Here is a 7,572-nt window from a genome sequence, read left to right as displayed (position 1 = left end):
TTCCTCCCATCTCCTCCCCCCCCATTCCCATCTCCTCCAGGGAAAAGAATCCCCTGGGAATTCATTTAAACCCGGTGAATTCAGTACAGACAGGTCCAGTCCCCTCCTTCCAGGCTGAGCAAAGTGTTCCTGTGTAAGCCCAAGGTTCCAAACAGCCAGCTCATGCACTAAGGACAGGTCCGGGTCTAACTGCCTGGGTGCCTCCCAAACAGTTCAAGCTACACTATTGTGTCACTTATCCAGAGGGCCTGATCCAGCTGGGGGCTCCACAGCCTATGGTTCATAGTTCATGGGCTTCCATTTGTTTGGCTATTTGTCCCTGTGCTTTTCCAGTCTTGGTCTCAACAATTCACACTCTTACACTCCCTCCTCTTTCTCAACAATTGGACTCCTGGAGCTCCACCTGGGGCCTGGCCAAGGATCTCTGCATCCACTTCCATCAGTTAGTAGATGAGAGTTTCAGCTCGACAGTTAGGGTGTGGGGCCACTGATCTCCAAACTAGGTCAGATCAGGCTTTCTCTCAACCATTGCCAGCAGTCTACAGAGGATGTATCATTGTGGATTTCTGGGGACCTTTCCAACACTCTTCCTATTCCTATTCTCATGTGGTCATCATTTATCATGGTCTGTTATTCCTTGTTCTCCCTTACTGTTCTTGATCCAGCTGGGATCTCCTGCTCCTCTAAGCTTTCTTTCCCTCAAACCTTGCCCTTCATTACTCCCACTGTCATCCAGTTTGTTCATGTATATCTCATCCATTTCTCTGTCTTTGGGCAATCCCTGGGTCTTTCCTAGGGTTCTGTTTTCTAGGTAGCCTCCCTGGAGTTGTGTAGCAGTCTAGTCATCTTTGTTTTACATCTAGTATCCTCCTATGAGTGAGTACATATCATGTTTGTCCTTCTGAGTCTGGGTTACCTCACTCAGGATGATTTTTTCTAGATCCATCCATTTCCCTGCAAACCTCATGATGTCATTGTTTTTCTCTGCTGAATAGTACTCCATTGTGTATATGTACCATATTTTCTTTATCCATTCTTCAGTTGAAGGGCATCTAGGTTGTTTCCAGGTTCTGGCTATTACCAACATCGCTGATATGAACATAGCTGAGCAAGTGATTGAGCATTCCTTGGGTATATGCGCAATAGTGGTACAGCTGGGTCTTGGGGGAGATGGATTCCCAATTTTCTAACGAAGCACCATATTGGTTTCCAAAGTGGTTGTACAAGCTTGCATTCCCACCAGCAGTGGAGGAGAAGATACTGTATTTACATTAAATTCTGTTGTGGGAATATTAATGCCATTGAGCCAATAAATAACACTCAAAGATTGACCTTGGACTATAAAGTGCTAAGAACAATTTTCAGGTGGCTAGCTGAAATGGTCAACCATATTTTACCACTCTAGCCAGAACTCCTGATAAGTTTTACCCATTACTCAGAGACTAGCTACAAATGTTACATCTATTCCTCATGAGACTTAGCCATTGTTTTAGTCTTTTACAGGATACCATAGAAATGTTGTCATCCCCTGCCCAAGACAGCAGGAAGTAATCCTAAGAAATTGATGCCCCTCTCTCCCAACAGGTTTTTAGTGAATGGTTTTGATGGGTGTGTAAGTATGTGTAAGAGCATATACATGTAGAAGTTTGAGGACACATGCCTTAATCCTTTCAAACAAGTCTTGTCCTAAGTCTGTCCAGCAATCCCCAGTGGTCCTCACCTCCACTGTGCTAGGGTTACAGGTAGTGTGGCCAAATTGCAGATTTTCATTTGGTTACTAGAGAGGTGATACAGGTCCTTGATGAAGCCTTCTGATGGCACTTCCCATTAATCTTATATTTCATTGAGAATTTTTTATTGCATTTTTTATTTTACAATTTAATTTAATTTTACATATCAGCCACAGATTCCCCTATCCTCCCTCCTCCTGTCCCCCCACTCTCTCCCCAGGTTACCCCCCATTCTCATTTTCTTCAGGGCAAGGACTCCCCTGGGAATTCAGCTCAACCTGGTAGATTCAGTCCAGGCAGGTCCACTCCCCTCCTCCCAGGCTGAGTGAAGTTTCCCTGCATAAGCCCCAGGTTCCAAACAGCCAGCTCATGCACTAAGGACAGGTCCAGATACCACTGCCTGGGTGCCTCCCAAACAGTTCAAGCTATTCAACTCTTACTTATCCAGAGGGCCTGATCCAGTTAGGGGGCTCCTCAGCTATTGGTTCATAGTTTATGTATCTCCTCTCTATTCTTGATCCAGGTAGTATCTCCTGCTCCCCTAAGCTCTCTTTCCCCTGATCCTTGCCCTTAATTCCCCACCCCATGTACAGTTTGCTCATATAGATCTCATTCATTTCTCTGTCATTGGGGGATCCCTGTGTCCTTCTTAGGGTCCTGTTTTCTAAGTAGCCTCCCTGGAGTTGTGTAGCAGTCTAGTCATCTTTGTTTTACATCTAGTATCCTACTATAAGTGAGTACATACCATGTTTGTCCTTCTGAGTCCGGGTTACCTCACTCAGGATGATTTTTTTCTAGATCCATCCATTTGCCTGCAAACCTCATGGTGTTCTTGTTTTTCTCTGCTAAGTAGTATTCCATTGTGAATATGTACCACATTTTATTTATCCATTCTTCAGTTGAATGGCATCTAGGTTGTTTCCAGGTTCTGGCTATTACAAACAGTGATGCTATGAATATAGCTGAGCATATGCCCCTGAGGTATGATTGAGCATTCCTTGAGTATATGTCCAAGAGTGGTATAGCTGGGTCTTGTGGGGGGTGGATTCCCAATTTTTTAAGAAAGCACCATATTCATTTCCAAAATTACTGTGCAAGCTTGCATTCCCACCAACAGGGAAGGAGAGTTCCCCTTGCTCCACATCCTCTCCAGCATAAACTGTCTTTGGTGTTTTTGATCTTAGCCATTCTGACAGGTGTAAGGTGGTATCTCAGAGTCATTTTGATTTGCATTTCCCAGATGATTAGGAATGTTGCGCAATTCCTTAAATGTCTTTCTGCCATTTGTGCTTCCTCTTTTGAGAATTCTCTGTTTAGCTCTATAGCCCATTTCTTAATTGGACTGTTGGGCATTTTGATAACTAATTTCTTGAGTTCCTTATATATTCTGGATATCATCCCTCTGTCAGATGTGGGGTTTGTGAAGATCTTTTCCCATTCTGCAGAAAATGGAAAGATCTCCCATGCTCATGGATAGGCAGGATTAACATAGTAAAAATGGCAATCTTACCAAAAGCAATCTACAGAATCAATGCAATCCCCTTCAAAATACCAACACAATTCTCCACAGACCTGGAAAGAATAATACTCAACTTCAGATGGAAAAACAAAAAACCCAGGATAGCCAAAAGAATCCTGGACAATAAAACAATCCCTGGAGGCATTACAATACCTGACCTCAAGCTCTATTATAGAGCTACAGTAATAAAAACAGCTTGGTACTGGCATAAAAACCAATATGTGGACCAATGGAATCGAATTGAAGACCCTGACATTAATCTGCACACCTATGAACATGTAATTTTTGACAAAGAAGCCAAAAATGTACAATGGCAAAAAGAAAGCATCTTCATCGAATGGTGCTGGCATAACTGGATGTTAATGTGTAGAAGGCTGCAAATAGATCCATACCTGTCACCGTGCACAAAACTTAAGTCCAAGTGGATCAAAGACCTCAACATAAATCCATTTGCTCTGAACCTGATAGAAGAGAAAGTAGGAAGTAGTCTTGAATGCAGTTCATAGGAGATCACTTCCTAATATAATACCAGTAGCATAGACTGAGATAAACAATCAATCAATGGGACCTGTTGAAACTGAGAAGCTTTTGTAGAGCAAAGGACAAGGTCAACAAGACAAAGCGACAGCCTACACAATGGGAAAAGATCTTCACCCACCCCACATCTGACAGAGATTTTTACTTTAAAGTTTTCATGTCTCTCTTTGGCTTATTTTTCTCAAAGACTTGATGCTGCCTTGCCTTTTTGTATATCCTCTGACTGACATGATTTCTGAAGTTCAGTGCTGCTGATTTGGCATGATTATCTTTTTAATAAGTGTACTTCTTTCTCCAGAAGTTCTAACTATGACTCAGAATGGAGAAACTGAATAAGAGTAAACACATACAACTAAACTGGGTATTCAAATATACCAAAAAAACAGTTGGAAATAGTAACTGTACACTCTGAAAGGACAAGGCCATAGATAATGGAGCCCTTCTAAGTTAGGATTTCTATTGCTGTGAAGAGACACCATGACCAAGGCAATTCTTTTGTTGTTTTGTTGTTGTTGTTTTAAGACAGGATTTCTCTTGTAATTTTGGTGCCTGTCTTGGATTTTGCTCTGTAGACCATGATGGCTCATACTCACAAAGATCCACCTGGCTCTGCCTCACAAGTTCTGGGATTAAAAGCATGTGCTACTGCCACCCAGCCCAAGGCAATTCTTATAAAGGAACACAATTCACTGGGATTGGCTTAGAGTGTCAGAGGTTTAGTCCATTCTCATTACAGCAGCACACAGGCACACTTTTCAATTGTTTAGATTTTTGCTTCAACATATAGATAGAATCATCTGAAAAGAGGGAGCTTTAGTTGAGAAAATGCCCCTATCACTTTGACCTGTAAGTAAGCTTGTGGGACATTTTCTTAGTTGTCTATTCTTGTGGGAGTGCCCATCCTGTTGTGGGTGGTGCCACCACTGGGCAGGTAGTCCTGGTTTAAACAAGAAAGAAAACTGCACAAATCAGGAGATTAAATCAATAAGAAGCATTCTTCCATGGCCTCTGTTGAACTCCTGCTGCCAGAATCCTGCCCTCACGTCCCACAGTGATGGATCAATATTTGTAATGTTATATAAACCATTTTTACCACCTCCTGCTTTTGCTTATGGTGTTTTATCTTGGCAATGGCAACCTAACTAAAACAACATTGAAGATGGGTTTCCTGACCTCAATTACAAACCCTCTAGTAAAACACACCCATAGGTTTATATTAGATGACTCTAAATTCTGTTAAATATCTTAGCCTCACTTGTTTGTCAATCTGACTTTCAAGCACAGAACTTGTGAATCACCACATTCCACCCCTAACCCATATAGGCTCACAATCTCTTAATGCAAAATTCAGTACTCCAACTTCAAATGTTCCCTTAGTCTTTAACAGTCCCAAGACTGTTTAAAAGTTCAAAGTTGAATACAGTCTCTTAACTGTAAACTTCTGTAAATCACACACATGCACACACACACTAAGTTATATACTTTCAGTATACAATCGAATGGAATAAACATTTCCATTCCTGTAGTAAGGAAAGATCAGAACAAATACAGAAACACATTAGAGCAAACAGTAAATACTTCAATTTTATGTCTTGAATCTAGAAATTATGATGGAATCATTTGAGCACCAGCCATAGGACAGACCCACCCATCCAGTTCTGCTGCCTATAGCACATGCATGTGATCTTTCTCTTTGTGTCTTGGTTAAAGGAATACCTCTTCTTCGGCCTTTTTATATAGTTTAGACTTTTGGGATACCGTTAACATTGTGTATATTCAACTATACAATTAAGATGTTAAAAGTCCTGGTAGTAGGGTTTTAATTTGCTATCATGAATTATCTAATTGGGGTATTTTTCTATTGTATTTAGACTACATTAGCCTCTCTTTATATGTGTGTATGTACATTTTAAGAAGCTTTCTATAGTAGTAGGTTTCCATATGACTTTTTCAACAGGCCATTTTTACTTATCCTTTCCTATATTCTCTTCTTCACCCTGCTCTCCTATCTCACACCCCATTTCCACCCTTTCTACTGATTTCCCTTAGACCCTTTGTCTTAGTCACTGTTCTATTTCTGTGAAGAGACACTATGACCAAGGCAATTATTAAGTGAAAATATTTAACCAGGGCCTTGACTACAATTTCAGAGGTTTTATAAACTTAATATATAAAGAAACTTTAGTATCTCCATTGCAAGACTGACAAACACTTGAAGAGAAAATTCATGAAAAAAGTATGAATATATCAAACAACAGCACAAATACATGGAACACATGGTAGACGTAATTAGTCATCAGGTATATGCAAATTAAATCTCAACAAGATCCCAGAGCTCATTTATTAAATGAATATATTTGGAAAGATTATTTCTACCAGAAGTAATGGTATAGAACTCTTATAGTTGAAAGTTACTATTAAAGAAAATTAGGAGATAATTATGCAAAATTTAAGGGATCAGTAACATTTTTGGTTTGGTTAAGAACTACCTGCCTCCATCAGTTTGTTATTTGATTTTTCTGCAGTCTTCACAGTGACTCCCTGCTTCTGGTACTATAATGATAATCTGTAGGTGTAAAACTACTAGTTGGAAAACAGCTCAATTTCTCCCTATTCAATGGCATAAGCAAGTGATATCTTTGGCAATAGAGCCTTGAGTAAGATTTTGGAAAGTCATCAATCACAATGGCAGTGTTCTGTAATGTTTAGGGATCTATGGTTCCTCCTTGGCCAATTATTCTTCTCAGAAATGGAAAAAAAAAAAACCAAAAACCTTCTACTTCATATGGAAACAGAAACACACTCATCTAAAAGTATAGCTAAAACAATACTGAATGATAAAAGAACTGTAAGAGGTTTCCCAGATTTTTAGTTGTATCATGAAGAAATAGATTGACATTAGCATGAAAACAGGCATATTGATCAATGGAATCAATTATAAGATGCAGATATCATTCCATATAACTAAAGGTAGCTGTGTTTTGTTTTTTGTTGTTTTTTTGTTTTGTTTTGTTTTGTTATTGTTTTGCTTTTTTTGCTTTTTTTTTTGGCAAAGCAGAAAACAATACACACTGGAAAAAAGATAGTATCTTCAGCAAATGTTGCTGGTTGAACTGGATAGCTGTATGCAGAATGAAAATAAATTCAGTTCCAAAACACTACATTAAACTGACACAAAATTCTCATGCTAACAGAAGGCTATTAAAAGACAGACTAAATTGATATTGCTGCAAAATGATAAGAAGAAATTTATTGTTCTCAGTTTTATGTAATTAAACTAGTGTAGTTATGTAAAAACAAAAACACTGGGTGTACAGTTAAAAAGTGCAGTTCATACCCAACAGTAACCTAGATTGTGAACCAGGTGTTTGAAACAGAGTTTTATGATGGTTAAAACAAAGGCATTTGCAGTGGAAACTGTACCTGTGTGTTTACTAAAGCTGCAGTGAAGGTCAAGTGCAGGAGGATTAAAGACTGCCAGAGCCACCTCAGATTCATCCCATTTTATTCTGAATGAATTTTAAAGTTTTTATACATTTAGAAAACGATTATCACCACCAAATATTTCTTGAATCCACATGGGAATCAAAACTCACAGTTTAAGAAAATGAGACTTGATCATTGACATTAATAAAGTCATGTTTGATGAGGTCAGAAAAAGCAAACTATCCAGAGTCCTCAAATTTTAAGACAGTATATTAGTTTGGCAGAAGTGTGATGGGAAATATATGGTACTATAATTTCTATGGTTAAAATTAGAGTCTCTCACAGTAATACTTATGGTAT

Source organism: Onychomys torridus, chromosome 12 (genome assembly GCF_903995425.1).
Source record: "Onychomys torridus chromosome 12, mOncTor1.1, whole genome shotgun sequence".
Taxonomy (NCBI): domain Eukaryota; kingdom Metazoa; phylum Chordata; class Mammalia; order Rodentia; family Cricetidae; genus Onychomys; species Onychomys torridus.
Note: the sequence above shows the minus strand (reverse complement) of the source record.